Source organism: Trachemys scripta, chromosome 3 (assembly GCF_013100865.1).
Source record: "Trachemys scripta elegans isolate TJP31775 chromosome 3, CAS_Tse_1.0, whole genome shotgun sequence".
Classification (NCBI taxonomy): Eukaryota; Metazoa; Chordata; order Testudines; family Emydidae; genus Trachemys; species Trachemys scripta.
This window is the reverse complement of record NC_048300.1, coordinates 66,762,935-66,786,564: the sequence shown is the minus strand read 5'-3', so window position 1 is coordinate 66,786,564 and position 23,630 is coordinate 66,762,935. Positions and strand designations below refer to the sequence as shown.

Here is a 23,630-nt window from a genome sequence, read left to right as displayed (position 1 = left end):
TGCAAATATTTGTAAAAAAATAAAATGAACACTGTACACTTTGTATTCTGTGTTGTAATTGAAAACAATATATTTGAAAATGTAGAAAACATGCAAAAATATTCAACAATAGAATACCATTTATTTAAACAGCACAATTAATCGCATGATTAATCGCGACTAATTTTTAATCGCTTGACAGCCCTAAATAAAACCTCAACCACAGAATTTTGAGCAGAAAAACTTGCTGACTGAAAGAGAGTCCTTTTGTTACTGAACCAGCTGTTCTACTCTGCCATCTTGCAATTTTTTATGGTGTATCCATTCTTTTAATAACTGCAAATATTTCTCAGGCCTGTTGGCTGTTAAAAGTTGCAGGATGTTGCTCCAGCCATATATGCTTTCATATAAAAGGAAACAGCCTATTAAATTGTTGTGTCATATATATTTACTTTGGAATATACAATCTTTGACAATCATTTGTGTTAACATACAGACCCTGGTTTGCCTCTCAGTTACACTAGTGCAAATCAGGAATAACTACATTGAAGGACCATTCAGTTATATCTTGTATAAAGCTGGTGTAAATTGGTGAAAAAAATCAAGCCCATAATCTGAAGATATGATGCTGACAGACTATCTGAATAACAGAAGTTCATATCGGATTTTAATGGCAAAACATATTTCTATCCAGCAGTTCAATAATTGTTAACAGATTAACTCAGCTTTAGTTTTGGACTGCATATTTTAAAATAATATGTGATGAGACTATTAACCAGTCAGCAGTAAAATTAAACACATTTAATCATTCATGAAAAGCATTCAGAAGAACTCAACATCACTGCATGAAAGCTTACTCTCCAGCACATGGGTACGTCCAGTATCATACACAGTACTGTGTTTGTTTCATTCATATCACTGGAATAGCTGGATGATAGCTGGACACAAGCCTACTGGTAGCAGCAAATCCAGATACACTTCAGGGTTTAGATTTTTCCCCAAGGCAGATGCTGAAGTAATTCAGCATGAAGCAGCTGTAATTTCGTCTGCAAAATGTGTAACAGAAAATCAAGAGAGGTTCTGTCTTGACCAAATGAAACCACTTGTAACCTTCCACTTTGGTGGTTGGATCATCTTGAACAATTCTTGGAACAATTATACAAAGACACAACATATTCAGTGGGACTACTCATTAAATTTAGCATGTACTTAAATGCTATGCTGAACGGTATGAGCCTTATTCCTCAAAGCAAACTCCTCATGAAGTCATACAACATACCCTTCCCCAGAGCACCAAACACACTTGAATCTGTCCAGGTAAAATAGCAATATCTAGTCTTCTCTGAGAAGCATGTGTCAGGAGATGGGGGGACTCACAACAAGTCATTCAAAGAATCTGTCAGTTATCCACAGGAAAAATAAGCAGTATTAGAGCATATTCATCACTATATGCTCAAATTAGTATTACTTGCAGATTGAACACACTGAGGCTACATCTATACTTACCTCCGGGTTCGGCGGTAAGCAATCGATCTTCTGGGATCGATCCCGGAAGTGCTCGCCGTCGACGCCGGTACTCCTGCTCCGCGAGAGGAGTAGGCGGAGTCGACGGGGGAGCCTGCCTGCTGCGTGTGGACCTTTGGTAAGTACCTTTAAGTTCGAACTAAGGTACTTCGACTTCAGCTACGTTATTCACGTAGCTGAAGTTGTGTATCTTAGTTCGAACTGGGGGGTTAGTGTGGACCAGCCCTAATAAATATAGTTTCCTGACAAATAAGGGAAATAATCCACTCTGGCTCTTTTTTTGACCACTTGCAAAATAATGTTGCCACATAGATTCACAATTCAAATGTGATGTCTTGTAAGTACATATAACAGATCATGTTCAGAGCAGTGAGATGCCATGCTAGACGTTGCATTGAAAGCCTAATTTGTTGCTGGAATTTAGCCAGAAGCACTAGACCACATGTTTGGAGACCATTAGGAAGCTAAGAGGCCCACTGCATCTGGTTCTCTTTATGATATAGTTCTCACTGCTCATGTATATGTGAACTTGGGCTCAATTTCAGATAAGGTAATTTCCTAAACGAAAATGAATAAATAATGATTCTTTTAAAATGTCGCAATTTTCTTTACACATGGTGAGAAAGGCAGAGGAATGCTGAGAAACTTGGAATGCTACCACAGTAAAAATATGTAACCATTTTGCTGACAGAGTTGACAAGAGCTGTACTAGCTTAGTCAACACAAATGTCCATATGTCTAGACCACTGAGTACAACCATAATTTGCTCATACAGAATGAGTAATTTATCTTGCTTCCACACTGAGCAGACATGGAAAACATTTTTGTCCAAATCCAGTTCACTTTTTCACACAAGCAGCCCCACTAAGGTCAATGAAGCTAATCAAGTGAGTCAGGCAAGAAAGATTTGGTCTTTTAAGGTTGCCAACAGATTCTATTATAAGAACAATTTTTAGCTTTCTTAGGACCCTAGCTTATAAAACTGATTGGGTGTGAAAATTGCCAGATATACTTTAAAGGCTAAGGAGAAATTTTTCTGAAAACTTTGAAAAAATATTTTAAAAAATCAAACTGAAGAAGTTACTCTGATTTGAAATTCTGCCTTATTTTTCCTGTCTCCCTCTAGTTCTACCCCTTCAAGTCGTTAGACACAATTAAACAGCCACAAGAGGTTTATAGCCAGTATTTGATATTAGCAATTAAATCCACTTTGACTGGATACATCAGACAAATGGTATATCCCTGATCCTTGATTGGAGGAATGTAATTCTTATGTTTTTCCTAGAATTCCCATTTACAAATTCAAAATTTGCTTTCTGCAAAGATTCTGCAACATCTGCTTAAAATGCCCAGGTTCATCATTCATGAGAATATTAACAGAAATTGAATACAAAAGGGATATGAACATAGAAAGTGAATTAATCTATACATTCAATCACATATCTGAGGAAAACCTTTAGCAATATTCACCCAACTCTAGAATTTACAATTCTGATGTGAACTTTACACAAGATGTAATCAATAGATAGCTCATTTCTTTCCAATTAACTTTTAACAGCAGATAAGATGGAAGAGTAATATATAATTAGTGAGCTGAGTAAAGTGTAAGAAAGTGTATCTAAAAAAGAAAAAGGGATACATACAGGAAATGGAAGGAGGAGCATATCACCAATGAAGTGTACATGGGAATAGCATAAGCGTGTAGAGACAAATCAGGAAAGCCAAGGCAAAGAATGAGTTACAGCTTGAAAGAAATGTTAAGAGACAACAAGAAGGGGTTCTTCAAATATGTCAGACAAAAAAAAAAGATCAAGAATGGTGTGGGTCCGCTGCTCAGTGCAGAAAGTGAGCTGGTAAGAGAAGATGATAGGAAGGCAGAGATGCTCAATGCCTACTTTGCTTCAGTCTTCTCACAAAAAATAACATGACTGGACAACTAGTGAAGTCACCATAGACAATAAAGGGGGAGGGTATGCAGATTGGGATAAGTAAAGAACACGTCAGAGATCTGCAGACCAATTTGAATGGATTCAAATCAGCAGGTCAGATGCTATTCACTGAGAGTACTGTAGGTATTAGCTGAAGAAATGTCGGAGCCGCTGGCAATAATATTTACAACTCATGGATGACAGGAGAGGCCCTGGAAGACTGGAGAAGGGCTAATGTAGTGCCCATCTTTAAAAAGGGGGGAACGGTGAAGCCAGGGAACTATAAGCCAATCAGCCTGATTTCGATACCCGGGAAGCTACTAGAGCAATGTATAAAACATTCCATTTGTGAATACCTGCAGGATGAAGAGGTAATCACTAGCAGCCAGCATGGATTTACCAAGAACAAGTCATGTCAGACCAGCTTGATTTCCTTCTCTGACAGGGTAACTGATTTGGTGGATAAGAAGAATGCGGTGGACATAAAAGCCTTGCTGAAGTCCAAGTATATTGACACAGTCCCACATCTGTTAAATAAGCTGGAGAAATGCAAGCCTGACAGAGCTACCGTTAAGTGGGCACATAATTGGTTAAACAACTGCAAACAAAGAATAACTATTAATGGAATTATCTTGGATTGGAGGGAGGTCTCAAGTGTGGTTCCACAGGGATCTGTTCCAGGCCAAGATGCAGGATTTGTTGTGTCTAAACCATCCAAGACCTGGATGTAGGTAGACAGAGCATACTGATCAAGTTTGCAGATGACACAAGGCTAGAGGGGGTTGCCAATACTTTGGAGGATAGAGCTAAAATTCAAAAGGATCTTGATAAATTGGAGAACTGGGCTAGAGACAACAAAATGAAATTAAACAAAGACAAATGTAAGGTGCTACATTTAGGGACGAAAAACCAAGTGCATGAATACAGAATGGGGGGAAACTGGCTTGGCAGTAGCAATGCTGAGAAAAATCTGAGAATTGTGGTGGATCACATCTTCAACATGGGTCAGCAATGCAATGCTGTTGCAGAAAAAGCAAATGCAATTTTATGCATAGCGTAACAGAGGCATAGCACGCAAGTCACAGTAGGTGATAGTACCACTTTACCTGGCGCTGGTTAGGCCTCAGCTGAGTACTGTGCCCAATTTCAGTCACCAATATATAGAAAGGATGTAGAGAAATTGGAAAGGATCCAGAGGTGAGAGACAAAGATGATCAAAGGGATGGAATGCAAGCCATATGAGCAAAGACTGAAGAAACTGGGTATGTTTCATTTGGAAAAGAGGAGATGAAGAGGGGGATGACAGTGGTCTTCAGATACTTGAAAGGCTGCCATAAAATAGACAGAGAAAAGTTGTTCTCTTTTGCCACAGAAGGCAGAACAAGAGGCAATGGGTTCAAACTACAACCTAGCATATTTAGATTAAATCTCAGGGAAAACTTCCTAACTGTAAGAACAGTAGCACTATGGAACAGACTACCTACGGAGGTTATAGAAGCTTCTTCATGGGAGGTTTTCAAAAGGAGGCTGGATAGCCCTCCGTCTTGGGTGGTTTAGACACAACAAATCCTGCATCTTGGCAGGGGGGTAGACTAGATGACCCTTGTGGTCCCTTCTAGCCCTATGATTCTATTAAATTTGTGCTTTGTATTGTAGGATGATGGGGTTGAGTTGTTTTTTTTTAAACTAATAGTTAAGGTTGCCTAGCACCTCCCATTATAAAACCCCGTTGTCACTTGCTTACAACTTTGCCAAACTAACTTTTTAGGCTAAAATTTCCCATGCCTGGCATCTGCCTCAGGCTGAATTTTTGGGAAGGAAGAACAGGATTTTGTTCAATATCTTCATTAATGATCTGGAGGATGGCATGGACTGCACCCTCAGCAAGTTTGCAGATGACACTAAACTGGGAGGAGTGGTAGATACGCTGGAGGGTAGGGATAGGATACAGAGGGACCTAGACAAATTGGAGGATTGGGCCAAAGGAAATCTGATGAGGTTCAACAAGGACAAGTGTAGAGTCCTGCACTTAGGACAGAAGAATCCCATGCACTGCTAGAAACTAGGGACTGAATGGCTAGGCAGCAGTTCTGCAGAAAAGGACCTACGGGTTACAGTGGACAAGAATATGGATATGACTCTGGATATGAGTCAACAGTGTGCCCTTGTTGTCAAGAAGGCTAATGGCATTTTGGGCTGTATAAGTAGGGGCATGGCCAGCAGATCAAGGGACGTGATCATTCCCCTCTATTCGGCATTGGTGAGGCCTCATCTGGAGTACTGTGTCCAGTTTTGGGCCCCACACTACAAGAAGGATGTGCAAAAATTGGAAAGAGTCCAGCAGAGGGCAACAAAAATGATTAGGAGGCTGGAGCACATGACTTATGAGAAGAGGCTGAGGGAACTGGGATTGTTTAGTCTGCAGAAGAGAAGAATGAGGGGGGATTTGATTGCACAGGTCATCTGCTAAACTATATAAATTCAGGTAGGGAATACAAATCAGGATAATCTTTTCCAAAATATCAGGTTCTACCAATAGCCTACAGGATAATTATCTTCAAAACAGCCACTACAAAGAAATACAATGACAAGCTCTTGTGCACATCTTAGGGCAGTGGAGATACAAGCCCTGGCCAATACAGTACATTACAGTAAGTTTGAACTCCTCCTCATCTATCAGATCAAAATCATAGACTAAGGAAGCTCTCACCTTTCCAAGACAGGCTATTAGGTTGAATGTAATTGGATGCTTTAAGTTTTCACCTGTTACTCAGGGTTATTTGAACCCAAAGCTATGGTAACTTATTGCCTACACTACCTGGAAAACAGAAATTAATCAGTGGGGGACACAGATCTTTGTCTGATAAATGATTGGTACACACAAGAGTGCTTTCACTTAAAAAAATCACAGGAACACAAGCCAGAATAAGGAAAGAACAATTAGATAAGATAGATGTATTCAAGTTGGCAGGGCATGACATAAATCACTTTATGGTACTCAAAGAACTAGCTGAAGCAGTCTTGGAACCATTAGTGAGTATCTTTGAGAACTTACGGAGGATGGGTGAGGTCCCAGAGGACTGGAGATGGACAAATACGGTACCTATTTTTAAAACGGGGAACAATGATGGCCCAGGGAACTATAGACTGGTAAGCCTAACAATTCCTGAAAAAATACTGTAACAAATTAACAATCAATTTGTAAGCACCTAATGATAACAGGGTGATAAGCAAGAGCCAATATGGATTTGTCAAGAACAAATCACGTCAAGCCAACTTGATTTCATTCTTTGACAGGGTGACGGCCTACTAGATAGTGGGGAAGCAGTAGGGAGGATATATCTTGATTTTAGTAAATCTTTTGACAATCCCACATGACATTCTCATAAGCAAACTATGGAAATGATGTCTATGCGAAATGATAATATGGTGGGTGCACAACTGGCTAAAAAACTGTAGTCAGGTAGTTTGCAGTCAAACTGGGAGGACGTATCTAGTGGGGTCCGATAGGGTCTATCCTTCGGACAGTACCAGTCTTCCCTCTAATTTTTCCCACCCATGCGAGGAATGAATTTTGTTATGTACACCAATATGGAGGTGATGTGTGACACATCACTTTTATATTGGTGCACATAAACTTCATGTGGTGGGGGTGGGGCTGAGGGGTTTGGAGTGTGGGAGTGGGGCCGGGGATGAGGGGCTCAGGGCTGGGGTGCAGGATGTGAGGTGTTTGGGGTGCAGGAGGGTGCTCTGGGGCTATGGCAGGGAGAGAGGCCTCCCACCAGCATTCTATCCCCACATCAGCACCAGTGCTGGGGAGGAAGAGGTGCCCCTCCCCGCTGCAGGATAGATGCCCCTTCCCCAGCCCCAGCAGGACCGGGCCGGGATTAGCCTGGGTCTGGGCCAGGCAGGCCACACCTGGGTCTGGGTGTTCCAGTCTAGACATGCCTGGGTCCGGGCCGCCCCGGCAGTGACTGGGTCTGGGCTGGGCTGGGCTGGGCCCCCCAGCCACTGAAGGTCTGGGCTGCAGCAGAGTTTCGGCCGGCAGAGGGGCACCACAGCCACAGCAGGTCTGGGCCGTCCCAGCTGCGACAGGTTGGGAGCCGGGATAGGTTGAGGCTGAAGGCGGGGTGCCCTTCCCCTGGCTGATCCCTGGCTGCGGCAGGTCTCCCGGGCGCCTGCGCTGTGCTAAATCGGCTGCTGTGTGGCCACGCAGCTTACAGGGAATTTAGGCCAGTATTATTCAATAATTTCATTAATGACTTGGATAATGGAATGGAAAATTTCACAAAATTGGCAGATGACACTGAGCTGGGAGGGGATGCAAGCACTTTAGAGGCAGGATTAGAATTCAAAGGGACCTTGATAAAATGAAGAACTAGTCTGAAATCAACAAGATGTCATTCAATAAAGACAAATGCAAAGTACTACACTTAGGAAGGAAAAATCCAATGCACAACTACTAAATAGGGAATAACTGGCTAGGTGATAATATTGCTTAAAGGGATCTAACTGAATAAGTCAACAATATGATGCACTTCTGAAAAAGGCCAGTATCATTCTTTGATGTATTAACAGGAGTGTCAGATCTAAGACATCGGAGGCAATTGGTGAGGCCTCAGGTTGAATACTGTTACTAGTTTTGCATCCCACACTTTAGGGAAGACATGGAAAAACTGGAGAGAATCCAGAGGAGAGCAACAAAAACGATAAAAGGTTTAGACCAGTGGCTCTCAACCTTTCTAGACTACCCCTTGCAGGAGTCTGATTTGTCTTGCGTACTCCCAGGTTTCACCTCACTTATTTGCTTACAAAATCAGTCATATAAATTCGAAAATGTCACTGCACGGTTACTGAAAAATTGCTTACTTTCTTATTTTTACCATATAATTATAAAATAAATCAATTGGAATATAAATATTGTACTTGCATTTCAGTGTATAATATATAGAGCAGTATAAACAAGTCATTGTCTGTATGAAATTTTAGTTTGTACTGATTTCACTAGTGCTTTTTCTGTAGCTTGTTGTAAAACTAGGTAAGTATCTAGATGAATTGATGTACCCTCTGGAAGACCTCTGCGTACCCCCAGGGGTATCCGTACCCCTGGTTGAGAACCACTGATTTAGACAACCTGGATTATGAGGAAAGGTTAAAAAAGTGGACATGTGTAGTCTTGAGAAAAGAAGACTATGGGAGGACCTGTTAACAGTCTTCACTGTCCTCTCTGTAACAGCCCTTAACGTATTTGATCAATTGTTCTCCAGGCCCACCACGGGTCGGACAAGAAGTAATCAGCTTAATCTGCAGTAAGGGGGATTTATGTTAGATATTAGGAAAAACTTTTCTATAGGGATAGTTAAATATTAGAACAGGTTACCAAGGGAGGTGGTGGAATCCCCATAATTGAAGGTTTTTAAGAACAGGTTAGACAAACACCTGTCAGGAGTGGTCTAAGTATATTTGGTCCTGCCTCAGCATAGGAGGATGGACAAAATGACCTCTTGAGGTCACTTCCAGCCCTACATTTCTATGATTCTATGATTAAAAATGTGTCAAAGTGACTGCTATATTTCACATTCTTATACAACATGTTAAAAGCGCCATTCACTATTCAAAGATAGCCAAATAGGGTGAACCCCTCTCCATCTACATAAAGCCCAAGTATTCAGGCTCTACGCAGGTGGAAAATGGAGAGGTTGAGAAGGCGAAATCCAGGGCCATAGCTAAAATCCATAACAGACCCCTATGTAAGCAAATAAATACTTACAGAGGTATGAAGGGAAAGATCGTCACTATTATTATCACAAGGAACTCTCCTATAATGGAGTTACACCAAAACTAACTTTTCATACATTGGTAAAAAGGTGTAAGGCAGCACAAGAATCTGTGGAAAATGAATCATCAACTTTCAGGAGCTAATTTCCTGTGTCCCAGTATCTTTCCAGGTGATTAAATTGCCTCTGTTCTCTTGCTAAGAAGTATATAGTTTTGTCTGTAGACATACTATTCAATTTAAAGCCTGTAATAAGAACCATGTTTAACTCTTCATACTCAGTGGAAAGTCTTTAATGTCATCTTTTTGTTTTAACAAGAAAAGCCTAGTATAAAATCTGTCAGGTTGACACAGAAACAATTTGAAATTATGATGTTTATAGCCTTCTAATGTTATATTTCTGTCAAGGAAACTGATAAAATATAGCCAACTAATTTAATAAAGAAACTAACAGACATAAATGTAAGATACTGTCATTCCGAGAAAACTAACAGGTTTTAAATATACAGCAGCAGACCCTGGGGTTATGGTACCAACTCTACCTATAAAATTAAAAGATTTTGACCTTGACGCCAACAGTGGATGAAGCCACAAGACCCAGATAGTTAAATTTTCTGAGCAGCAAAGATAAATCATGAAACTATTGAGATTGAGGGAAGGACAGAGGGAAGTCTGAATTCACAAAGGCAGAACAAAGACAGTGTTCAAAGGAAGCACAGAGATTTTAAACACATGACTCCTGCATAAAATTCAAAGCATAAAGTTTATTTCTGACATCCAGGATGTGCTTTCAGCTTTAAATCTTCCCCAGCTTTCAGGTAAATTTTTAAAGATTCAGAAGGGCATTTCTAAATGCACTGAGGTATTTAAGCTGCAAGTAAAGGGAGGGCAACTAAATTACATTTACAAAATATGCAATTCAAAAGCAAATTGAGCGAGTGAACAAGCACATCTCTATGTATTTTCAAAAGGTCTACAAAGAAATCTGCTAGGTATTCTCACAGCTTCCATGTGAACGCAGCAAGGAGCTGCTCTCCAATTTATCCACACTGCAGCTGCTAAAACTAAATCATATTCCTCTCTGACCATGTCATCTTCCCTCTCCCCCACAGTGGCTTTCTGCCCCTTTACAGATCATCTTCAAGGGTTTACATAAAGCTCTTCCTCTATATCTCAGCTCTCTTCTTTTTACTACCCACTTTTGCACCTTGTGTGCTGCATCTGTTTTTTTCGCTCCATCACCAACTTTGTGCTTCCTCCCCATTCCCCCATCACGAGTTAGATCTCAAACAGTTCCCACATTCTTTTGCACCAAGCAACCTCTCCTCAATCCCATTCTGTTTGGCTAGCGCTCCATCACATTTCTCCACTCCACTGCAATCTGCTCTTACTGCCTGACCTTAAACAAAAATCTTGGTAACAAGGATGAAATGTACTACAAATAGCACAGCTCATGCAACCTGCTCATTTAGGATTGAACCAGGGGTACAGCATCTCAGCAAACAACTATATCCCCCTGCTGGCTGCATCTTCATGTCCCAAGATTTAAGCTTTCATTTAATAAAGGGGCCTTTCTCCATTGCTTTCCAGTCCCTTTATACCATTCTTGCACATAAAGACACACAGCCCCTGGGGAATGTCTTCAGTCCTTAGGGTTCCATGCATCATCTTTCAACGGTTTATGTACTCTGCAGGAATGGATCCCATACTGTTGACCAATATGCTGCTCGCTCTCACTAACACGTCACAAGTGGCAGTGGAGTTATTCCTTAAACTACAAAGGCAAGAGCACTTTGATATTGATCTCGCCACACGTAGTAGCTACGACATGAGATTGCCTGTGGCATTCACGGAGGTACTGACCACAGTGGAACACCGCTTTTGGGCTCGGGAACCAAGCACTCACTGGTGGGATCACTTCGTCATGCACACCTGGGATGACGAGCAGTGGCTGCAGAACTTTCAGATGAGGAATGCTGCATTCATGGGACAGTGTGATAAGGTCGCCCTGTTGTTAGAAAAGCATGTGGAGATTGTACTGTGGAAGCTGGCTACTCCAGACTGCTACCAATCGGTCGTTAACCAGTTCGGAGTGGGAAAGTCAACCGTTGGACTCGTGTTGACGGAAGTTTGCAGGGCCATTAATTGCATCCTGCTACGAAAGACCGTCACTCTGGGCAACGTGCGTGACATTGTGGATGGCTTTGCACAAATGGGCTTTCCTGAGTGCGGGGAGGCGATAGATAGCACACATATTCCAATGCTGGCACCAGAGTACACTAATCAGAAGGGGTATTTCTCTATGGTTCTCCAAGTGCTTCTGAATCACTGTGGGTGTTTCATGGACATTAACGCAGGTTGGTCCGGGAAGGTGCATGACGCATGCATCTTTCGGAACACTGGCTTGTTGAGGAAGCTGCAAGTAGGAACTTTCTCTCCAGACCTGAAGATCACCGTAGGGGAAGTTGAAATACCCATTATGATCCTGAGAGACCCCACCTACCCCTTAATGCTGTGGCTTATGAAGCCATACACGGGGCACCTTGACAGCAGCAAGGAGCGGTTCAACAACAAGCTGGGCAAGTCCAGAATGACCGTTGAGTGTGCTTTTGGCTGTTTAAAGGCTGCTGGCGCTGCCTATATGGGAGGCTGGACCTGGCCGATGACAATATTCCTATGCTTACAGCCACGTGCTGTACGCTCCATAATATTTGTGAAGGGAAGGGTGAAAGCTTCACTCAGGACTGGACCACTGAGGCTCTGCGACTGGAGGTTGAATTTGAACAGCCAGAGACCAGGGCTATTAGAGGTGCGGAGTGCAGTGCAGGGCTATAAGAATCAGTATGCCTTGAAGCCTCAATTTGAAGCTGAAAGCCACTAATATTTGTTGCTATGCTCGGGAGTGCAATGCTTGTAATGCTAGGAGGTGATTGTGATTGGTGCAGACAATGCACAATGAAGGTTTAAGAAAACTGCCTGTTGCTTTGAAGCGCTTTGTTTGCTTTCAATTAATGGAATAAAGATTGCTTTCAAGCCAAAACAATTATTTTATTAAAAAAACAACCACCAGAGGAGAGAGACAAACAAAAAAACACATCAGCACTGAGGGGAATGGGAGAAGGGAGGGTCCCTGGAGGAGGTGGTTTCCTGGGACGGTTGAAGATTTGTGTATGTCCAGGTATCATATCCAACCTTCTCCTTTGGAGTACAGTGCAGCGGGTACTGTACTTTAGCACGGCTAAATTGCAGAGGAGCGGGTTGAGTGCAGTGGGTACAGGGAGTCCGCAGGGCTGGATTGTGACGGGGCAGGAGTGGAATGCAGTGGGTACAGATTGGAGTCAGGAGGTTGATCAGAGTGTGTTGGCGGTGTCTGGGGGGCCGCGTGGGAAAGAGTTTTGCAACACTGGCTGCAGGGAAGGGCGGGGGCAGAGCTGCTCGGTTTGCAGTGCTAGTAGCACCTGGAGCATGTCTGCTTGGCGCTCCATAACCTTTAAGAGCCGCTCCATGGCTTTGTTCTGGTGCACAGCATTCGTCCCACCACTCCTTCAATTCTTGTTTTTCGGCCGTGGAGTGCATCATGACATCATGCAGAAAGTCCTCTTTACTTCTTCATGGCCCTTTCTAATTCTGAACCAAAGGTCATGTGTGTGAAGTCAAAATAGAACATTTTACAGAAGCAGTATTGTTTACAACACAGAGAACACTGATTCAGTGATTTAAAACACAACCACTATTCACATACCTATCACTAACTGGCTGACCCCAGGCAAGCACACATGAGCCACAAGACCCCCAAAATGGTGAGTAACCACAGCGGAAATCAGTGTTCCAGGACCATACTGTACACTGGGCACGTGGCTCTTGGAGATAGCCAGCACTGGGGCTGGGGGGCTTATAATCATTACTGTCCCCACATTTTCCACAGGCTGTATTCATTATGGAAGATATCTCGCTGCTGAGGCTGAGCAGGGAATCAAGGGAGGGTCTTTTCCAAGACTGTGGCTTCTACCTGGCCCTTATGCGACTTGCCTGTGTGCAGCAATGGTCCCCCCCACCTGTCCTCCCCTTGATGGCAAAGTGGTGTGGGAAAGTTACCCTTAATGGGGCAAGAAACAAAGCAGCTCTGCCAAAGAATCTGCGGCAGCGGATTGCCCAGTAACTCCATGAGAGTTTCCTAGCGATCTCTGAGGCAGATTCCCGTGAATTGAGGGAGTCAATCAACACCCTGTTCCACCGCTCAGACTAGGTATGTGGTGGTACGCGCATTATACAGACACAAGCCTGCTTTCTGCCACCCTCCTGCCCCCAACAACTCGCTTCAGCTATTTCCAAAATCAAAGCCACTTACCAGGGGCCTCCTCTCCTGTTTGCGCTTCGCTAAGCTTTGACAGCTGTGACTGGCTAGCCTCCTCTGGGGTAGAGAAGAGCTCCAGGCTGCATGCATTTCTGACCTCTGAGTTGTCCTCTGCCTCTGGGTTCCCCTCCACATCCTCATCCAAGATTTCCTCCTCCTGGCTTGATCCACTGTCGACTGGCACACAAGCCACCAAAGTATCCACAGGGGCCTTCGCAGTGGAGGTGTGGTCACCACCAAGTATCACGTCCAGCTCTTTGTAGAACCGGCAGCTCGTGGGCGCAGCACCGGAGCGGCGGTTTGCCTCCCGCGCTTTATGGTAGGCATTCCGCAGTTCCTTCACTTGGACCCTGCACTGCAGTGTGTCCCGGGCATGGCCCCTTTCTGTCATCCATCGTGAAATCTGTCCATAGGTATCATAATTCCTATGGCTGGAGCATAGCTGGGACAGGACAGCCTCCTCTCCCCAAATGCTGATGTGGTCCAGCAGCTCGGCATTGCTCCAAGCGAAGGATCACCTGGTGTGTGGAGCAGGCATGGTCACTTGGAAAGATGCACTGAGATCACTGCATGCTTCACTGAGCAAACAGGAAGGGGACTTTCAAAATTCCCAAGGAATTTAAGGGGTGGGGCTCACGATTGATCACCTGAGGGCAGGGCAGTAGAGTTCAAACTGATGACCAGAGAGGCAAGAGCAGGCATTGTGGGACACCTCCCGAAGGCCAATCGCAGCGCCGTAATCGACCAGGGAGTCTACACTGGCACTGCGGCGCTGTAGCCCTGACGCAGAAAGCACTACGCCTCTCATCAGGGTGGTTTTTTACAGTGCTGCAACTGTGCAGTTTCTGCGCACTAAATGGCTTGGCAGCATGTACATCTCGGGAGTTACAACGCAGAAAGCTGCTCTACTGTGCAGAAACTTGCCAGTGTAGATGAGGGCTAAGCTAATGGACCCATGCTTCAGATCAAGACATAGGTGCTGGAACTAGCGATGCTGGGAGTGCTACTGCACCCCCTGGCCAAAATGGTTTCCATCATATACAGGGTTTACAGTTTGGTTCAATGGCTCTTAGCACCCCCACTGTACAAATTGTTCCAGCACCCCTAGATCAAGCAGCAGAATTTAGAACTTCTACTTCCGGAAGCCCCATAGACTCAATCCCCAGAAATTGGCTGAGTAGGGGCATTGTTACATTGGCATCAACCCAGCAAGCTAGATAAGCTGAACCAGAGACCTCACAAAAGTCTGCCCTTCACATAAGCCTGCTGATTCAACAACACCTCTTGCCAGCTGTCATGATTTTATCATGAATCTTGTGATATTTGGTGGTGTCCTCCTGGAGTCAGGTGATTACATGAGAATCTCAAAAACAATGAGGAGTCCTTGTGGCACCCTAGAGACTAACACATTTATTTGGGCATACGTTTTCATGGGCTATAACCCACTCCATCAGATGCATGTAGTGAAAAATACAGTAAGCAGTATATATACACAGCACATGAAAAGATGGGAGTTGCCTTACCAAGTGGGGGGGGGTCAGTGCTAACGAGGCCAATTCAATAAAGGTGGAAGTGGCCCATTCTCAACAGTTGACAATCTCAGTTTTCATTAAAAACAAACAAGCAGATTTCTTGCCCTCTCAGATGCAGAGAAAAGCTTGAAAAGGTGAACCCTAAAGGCTCAAAAACCAGAGGCAAATAAAAACAACCCCACATTTATTTTTTTTAAATCTCAGGACTTTTAAAATAATCTCGTGATTATAGGGGACATCACTCATGATCTTTGAGTATTTGGAGTTGGCAATGTTGAAATAAACTCAGAGGCCTGTACCTTGAAATATGCCCCAAAAACTTGATACTCTGAGTCAGTTATGTCTCAACAACATGTGCCTTGATTTCACCACAGCAAGGTAAAGGTGATGAGCAAAATGATGTCATAAAGAGCTGTTGTGCCGGATATCACAATATCCTGGACAAACCTTAAGGAATCAAGAAAAACCTTATTGAATTAAGACACATCATATTAAAAATGCAATTGTGCATATGTTATTGTGGAATTGTATGTAACTTCTCTAGGAAACTGACTAATGCAGGAAGGATTAGGCACTTCAAAGGACGTTTTGGGACAATATTTGTGAAGTGGATTTCCAAGGAAATACTTGGAATAAGGGGAATGCAAATGACCCACCTCGCAGCCCATCTTTCTGAAGCTGCGCCTTAAGAAAAACCCATCATCTACTACCCATCATCTGCACCTAGAAACTCCAAATTAAAGAACACAAACTGTATAAAGAATGGACTAAACTTCCCAAGAGTGTGTTAGTTCTGAGCTGAGGCGGTTATGAATTTGTGACCGTAGAAGAGACCTTTTTGCGGGGTTTTGAAGGACTGCTCCTGCCAGAACCCATACTGGAGTTGGGGTGATCTCTGATGAATCTATGTGCATACTAATAAGCTTTTTATGGTTTTTAATATATTTTCTCTGTAATGCTTTTACCCTAAGAATAAATAAGGTTGCATAAAAAGAACTGTAAGAACATAAGAATGGCCATAGAGTGTCAGATCAATGGTCCATCTAACCCAGTATCCAGTCTTCTGACAGTGGCCAGTGCCGGTGCTTCAGAGGGAATGAACAGAACAGGCAATCATCAAGTGATCCATCCTCTCTTGTCCATTCCCAGCTTCTGGCAATCAGAAGCTAGGGACACCCAAAGCATCGGGTTGCATCCTTGACCATCTTGGCTAATAACCACTGATGGACCTATCCTCCATGAAATTATCTAATTCTTTTTTCAACCCTATTATAGTTTTGGCCTTCAGGACATCCCCTGGCAACGAGTTCCACAGGTTGACAATGCATCCTGGGAAGAAGTACTTCCTTTTATATGTTTTAAACCTCCTGCCTATTAATTTAATTGGGTGACCCCCAGTTCTTGTGTTACGTGAAGGAGGAAATAACACTTGCTTATTCACTTTCTCCACACCATTCACAATTTTATAGACCTCTACCATATCCCCTCTTCAGTCATCTCTTTTCCAAACTAAAAAGTCCCAGGCTATCTTCATATGGAAGATATTCCATACCCCTAATCATTTTTGTTTGCCCTTCTCTAAACCTTTTCCAATTCCAATACATCTTTTTTGAGAGGGGATGTCCAGAACTGCATGCAGTATTCCACGTGTGGGCGTACCATGGATTTATATAGTGGCATTATGATATTTCCTGTCCTATCCATCCCTTTCTTAATGGTTCCTAACATTGTGAGCTTTTTTGAGTGTTGCTGCACAGTGAGCAGATGTTTTCAGAGAATTATACAAGACTCCAAAATCTCTTTTTTGAGTGACAACAGCTAATTTGGTTCCAATCATTTTGTATGTATAGTTGGGATTATGTTTTCCAATGTACATTACTTTGTATTTATCAACATAGAATTTCACCTCCCATTTTGTTGCCCAGTCATCCAGCTTTGTGAGATCCCTTTGTAACCCTTTGCAGTCTGTTTTGGGCTTAACTGTCTTGACTAATTTTGTACCGTCTACAAATTTTGCCACCTCACCAGTTGTGGGGTAGCGCAACTTGTGGCCAGTCTCACGGTTATTAGTCTCTGAAGAGAAAGCAAGCAGGTCTGCTTAGGCAGTCTATCTTTTGCTGGGAATAACACAGCAAAGGCAGAGAACTTTCCAACCTGGAAACGCCCCAGTCAGGAGAGAGAGAGAGAAGCAGGTCTCCACCCAAGAAAGGCAACAATATTTAGGAAGCCCGAAGCCCTAGAGTGGGTGACCTTACTGAACCACTAAGGGGAAATACCGGTGCAGTTGCCCTGAACCATGATGGCCGTCTCTTGACATCAGCCCAGATGCTAGAGGTACTGAGACAACGACATCATAAAAGCCTGTGTCTTGGCATCATCTCAGCAAGAAAGATGCTGAGCCAGTGTTAAGTAAGAAATGCAGCTCCTCCTCGGAAAGTTCTGTCCCTCTCCCTTTCCTGGGTTGGGAGCTGGTGAAATAAGGATTCGTCAATCAAGAAAATCTTCAATGTAAGACACTTTATTTAATATTATTCTCTGTTAAAGCCCTGTGTCAGTGACCTTATTTTATTAATTAGGATTAATAGTTGTCCAGGACTTTGAAAATGTAGAGCAATATTAAGTGCTAAGCATTATCTCACTACTATTCTAGTTATTTTTTAGCTAGTGTTTGTGAATTTGCTCTTAAAAATGTACAGTGAAAGCAGTGGCTGTGATGGAATATTATGTAACTAACCCAACACAGTGTGATCATTTATGGTTTTCTCTTGACACTATAATATCCAGCATTTTACTATGAGAAATCCAGGAAGGTAGTTGAGTCTATCAGAATCCAAGCCTGCCCGGAAAAAGTTTTAAATCACTAACTTTTCATTATTAAAGGCAAGGTTTTGAAATGCCTATTTTGTTCTTGCCAACAGAGTGACATTTAATCTCTTTCTAATTCTTTCTCCATCAGATAAATTTCTTGGAAAAAAAGAATTTTTTTCATCTTTTAAATGTTAAAATTTCATTTACTTTTTGGCTTGTAAACAGTGCAGGTCCATTATATCTAACTGTAACAGGTTACGAAATCTCTCTAGGATTAATTACACTTTTAATTAAATTAAAAGATTTCTCCTGATGTGACCTCCATATCAGTCCCAAATGCATGTTATCTCCCCTCAGACTTGTCTCATAGGACAGCAGTCTCCATATTACAGAACTAGACAGCTTTGCTTTTCTTGTGCGTGCCAAGAGACTCTTTGGAATTTAATTGCTAGTGTTATGTATGAATTATAACTGCAGAAACAGTTTGTGTGATGAATATTCCATGATCTTTAATCTTTATTGGGGTGGTGATTATGGAAAAAATGATAAAGAAATACTGTTTGATTTTTAAATGAACAAATAAGGTTGGCTTTGTTCTTCCTTTTTTACCTAATAATATTGCATGTCCAGAGATGGCTCTTGTGTTTGAAGGCCAAAAAATGTAACAGAACTTTCTGAGAGACTAAATGTTCTTGGGAGGTAAGGACAAATTTATCTAGATAAAAATAATTAGCAGTTACGCCAGTGATCATGAAAACAAGAAACGAACTACAGCAGCATTCTAATATTCAGCATTGCAAACAGAGCAAGTGGGAAAAAAACAAAAGAAATGTTGTGCATTAATCTTCTACTCTGGTGGAGGCTGAATAAAAAAAAAAAATAAAGCTCCAAAACTAAATCTGACATGGTCTGATTAAAATGCAAAGCACATGGTGGAAAATGAAAGCTGGGAACAACATAATGGGGTCCTTCCATGAAAGCATGTTTGCTATATAATTCTAGATAATGTCACTTTTTCCTCTTTCTGAGCAGTCATAGCAGCAGCATTGCTTTTTCTTATGAATCTGTCATGAAACACTAGGGAACAGAAATCAAAGTGTTGCATACTGATGAAATGAAAGATAGATTCCTGCCAAGAAGCTTGTTTTCAGACCTCAGCACTGTTTTTCAAAGGGGGAGGGGGGAAATGAGTCAACTCCTTCATTTTCTTGAGCTTGGTCCACGCTCCTCTACTTCAGTTTTGGGCTAGTATACGCTGCCCGATTTATTTTAGGAGAATGAATAACAGATAAGTATATGAAGGTGAGCAATGGCATCTGAAATGCAGACATCCACCTTCCATTAATGACCACAGCACATTCCAGTATCGCTCCAAAGAGGTTACAGAACAGGCTCAAAGATATAAATAATAATACTAGGACACTATTACTTTTCCATGGGAAAGTCCTGCTGGGAACATGGGCGGGATGATACCTGTTCTCCTGCTCTAACCACTGTATGCTCCTTCCCCCATACAGACAATCCAGTTCATAGACTGCCTTCCACGGGGTCCAGCACCATGGAGGCAGCTAATCCCACTTTCCATGCAAAAGAAGCAAAACCTGGATACTCAGGTAATTTCCATATGCTGGTTAAGGAGTATGACAAGTATGGGAGCTGAGGGATTATAATTTCATACATAGTGATGCCTCTTGTGATAGAAATGTTTTCATTGAGGTGGCATGGATGTCTAGACAATATGGATTCATTTATTATAAATAAAGTCTCTTTGTAGATTTACTGGTCTGAATATCTCTTTAAAGTGAAAATGCCCTGGATGGGATTATTAGTGGAATGTCCATCTAGGAGAACAACTAATTTAAGAGAATCCCCGCTACTCTGAGAACTGCACGATGCAAAAACCTGAACAAAATGAGAGCACTTCAGATGAATGAGGAAGCATGTCCTGAGTGCTGAGAAGATAGTGACTAGATTGAAAATTAGTTTAAAATGGTGTCAATGGAATTGAAATGATCACAGAATAATAGTCTCTCACTGATAATCAAACAACAAGGCATTTGTGGGAAACTGATGAGATGAAGATGATCCATTTAATTCTTAAAAGCAAGAGACAATTAGAAACCTTCCAAATCTCACTCTTTTGGGAGGGCATTCCCTCATTTTGACAATTAATTTCAAGGCAGTTTTTAAAGCATCTCCCACTGGTGAGGAAAGATTTTGCAATGTGTTCAGTGAACCTAATTTTAAATCTTACTCATAACTTTTTGCAGTCTTCCTCATTCAAACTGTCAAAGCTTGACAGCCCTGCACTGATCCTGTGACAGTGTTCCATTACACTAACTTTATTGCTGTTATACCAAATGATTGATGTTTTAATTTAATCTGATGAATACTGGTGCAATGGAGTAATAGTTGCTCTTTATACCACTAATTACTGACTCCATTTTGATCATATTAGGGCCATATCCTATCTATGTGTTTCTACTACTACTTTTACCATTGTAGCAAGTAGGCACCAGCTGCACAAGTGAGAATCACACCGATGCTGCCTCAAGAGGCCAAAATTGTCCTCCTTTCCCTTACTTTTCCTGCTGTACTGTGTGAGATCATTCCTTCTGGTCATTCTGAAGTTCGGTTGCTGGGGAAAGGCCTGCACTAAGAGGTGACTCCTGCATTGTGCCCTAAAGGTATCAGGATTCCGGGTCATCCTGATCTTTCATAGTAATGAGTTCTAAAGCCTAGGACCCGCTGCTGAAAATACTCAGCCCCAAGGTATTCGTGTTGAGGACCATCAGCCACTATGTATATAGTTACCCACCTGATTCAGTGGGGCACAGAGAGAAAAAGACAAGCACAGGGAAGGGTGATTCCAGCTTGCTACAGATTTTGAAGTTAAGGACCAGTGGATCCCTAAGTGGACAGGGAACCAATGCAAAGTAGCAGCGTAGTGATGGGCTTACCGCCCAACGCCACTGTATTCCTTGGTGGCCCCTACAAGTTTCCTGGCATCAGCTACACCTGGTCTGGCAGCCAAAGTCTTTCAAAATGAAAATTACTTTAAACTCAAACCTTGAAAACAGAAGCTCTTCCTCTCACTGTCCCCTCTGGGTGAAGTGGCTTCCTGCTCCTCTTCCAAGTTCTCCTTCCCAGGCCATGGATCACCCCTTTCCCTCCCAGGGAGCTAAAATTTTCCTGACAGAGCAGTCTCTCCCTCTTCTCACACATGAGAACAGGGAGCCCTGTGTGCTGCTCTTCCCCAGGAATTTATTTTAATTGGTTGGGGGACTGATTGATTGGGAAAGGGGGCGGGGGACTCTTAACTATAAGGCTTCTGACCTTGGGCCTTACAGAGACAGTTGTCGCGTCTCACTGAGACTCAGTATTAACCCAGGACAATTTCCTTCCCCCCCACCATGTCTGTCCCTGCTGTCCCCCAAGGCTTTTTCTACAGTTGGGACTTCTTGAAACATGGTAGCTTGGACCCGTTCCCTGTTCTCCCCACCCCATTCCTCTTTCCTTAAGGGCCAGTATACCCGATTACAGACTCTCTCTGTTTTGTCCCACTCTAGTGGTAAGCCACAGCATGATGGACATATTTCTGCTTCCATACAGCCCCTGGGGATCAATCTTGGATTACAGTAGCACAGCCTGGAAGTGACGATCATGAATCACTACAGTCAGGTCTTCAGCAAAGAGGGTGGGGGTGCAACTTTTTGGCTAGCAGAAGATGGAAGCCACCATTTCTAACCCCAGGGGCTATCTGGGTGCCCAGGAATAGCAATGAAACCAGCAGTACAACAAAACTGTTCACTGCCTTGACAGAAGGCAGATGCCTTCAGGGGAAGGGGAAGGTGCAACTCCTAACAGTTACTCAAAATGCCTTGCCATCCCAATTAGCACCCCCTCCATATTTTAAGGATTTAGTTTGACCCAGTTGCTTATATACAGATTCCATCTTTCCACAGATGTTGGTATAGCGGGGAGATGGTATCAAACACACATTAAAGAGATTTAGCATATTGATGACACAGTAAACTATGGGGGTCACACGGTCTCTCTGTTAGTTATTTGAAATTGATGTCTTATATATTCTCCCTCCACAGGAAGAAAAAACAAACATGGGAGGAGAAAAACTGTATGAGAAACTCTACAGGCGTTAAGTCACAAGGGGCCAGCCAGATTCTCCTCAATGAAGGGCTTGAAAGGTGGTGAGTATATCCTCTAAAGTCCACAGAACGTGAGAATCTGCAAGGAGATCCACAGACCTTGGGAGCCTCCTCGTGGTTTCCTGGCCAATCCATGACTGTACAGCCTCTCTCTCAGACTTGGCTGCACAGGTCTTGCATGACCATTTGGTCTAATACAGATTCAGTTTAGTATAACGATACAGACACATCATCATTATTCTAAGCTAACGCATTGTTAAAATATGGGAAAACTTAACATATTTTTAAAATAAAAAGCAAAACTGAATTGTCAAGAAGGAATTTCAATACAAAATAGAGCTGTTGCTTTATCAGCAATAAAAGAGGAAGCACCTTTTTCACTTTGTTGTAGTAGAGGCTATAGTAACTTAAATGGGACTCCATTATAAACAAAGGAGCTCAAGCTCTTGTCTAGGTGACCTACTTTTTAAAGTAAATGAGGTATTAGTGAAAAAAAAAGAGAGAGAGAGAAGGCCAGAAGAGGTAAAGAAATGGGAAAAAAATTAAAACATCTGTATTCTACTTGAAGTGCATTAATATACCATAGCCTGCAACATAAACTTCAAGGATCTGATTTTTCTACACACTCTACTGGAAAATCTCTGTAAACGAAAAGTTTTTTTTTAAAACTTGATAAAGAATTGTTAAAGCAATACATAGATACTGATAACTACATAGTTAAGTGGAACAAATGTCTACAGAGCAGTTTGCGTACTTGTTCTCACATATGGGTAGAAATACAGTATACCTGTTTCCAAAGCAATCAAGTCCTATTTTTAGGGCTACTATTACTATAAAACAAAAAAAAAAATTACGCAGTTCTGTCTCCTAAGATATAAGAGGTTGAAAAAGCCAATTCTCACTTTTAATGTGCTCATGAAATTTCACCCAGAAGCAGCGTTCAACCATAACAAAGCCAAATTACTGAAGCTCTCATTACACTCAAGCTGGTGCAAAGTCACAATTGATATATGAGTCAGTCACTCTCAGCATTGATTTGCAGAGCCCTCTGAATGTCTCTCAGCAGTACTGTACCTTAAAAAGCATTTTTCCCCCTCACTGCCATTCATCACAACTCACATTGTCAAGTTTTATTTACATCTCTTTGTTAGGTTAAAAATATTCAACAATACAATTAATTAAATTTTAGTTATCTGTCCTATTTTTCTTCCCCCCCCCAATATTAAACAGAAAGTAAAAGAAGAATAGAAAAATAGCTGATGTAGTTTCACTAATCCCTCACCACAGTCATAACAAGACTTTAAAAAAATATTGCAGATATCTTTCTGAGTCATGCCAGTTCATATCTACTCAAAGAGCCCGTTCTGATCTCAATATTAAAACACACAATGGATTTCCAGCCGTTATGCAGCATATATTTTTAGCAGCAAGATAGCAACACACACACAAATTGCAGTGCCTTACGCCATTTTTCAGGCAATAACCATTAGGTGGGCAATTCATGAGAATAAAAAATGGCAAGCAGGAAAAAAATCTAGATCAATCAACTTTTAAATACTCAGT

General features: G+C 42.2%; 1 protein-coding gene and 1 long non-coding RNA gene across 2 annotated transcripts in view; one reads left to right on the top strand and one right to left on the bottom strand.

Moving 5' to 3' along the window:
* SMYD3 (SET and MYND domain containing 3) overlaps nt 1–23,630 on the bottom strand; it is a 634,393-nt gene that overhangs the window by 453,622 nt on the left and 157,141 nt on the right. The gene's annotated exons all lie outside the window — the stretch shown is intronic.
* On the top strand, nt 17,351–22,491 carry LOC117874653. The gene is made up of 3 exons (XR_004645044.1): nt 17,351–17,601; nt 19,419–19,514; nt 22,005–22,491. It is a non-coding gene; the product is annotated as an uncharacterized LOC117874653 (long non-coding RNA).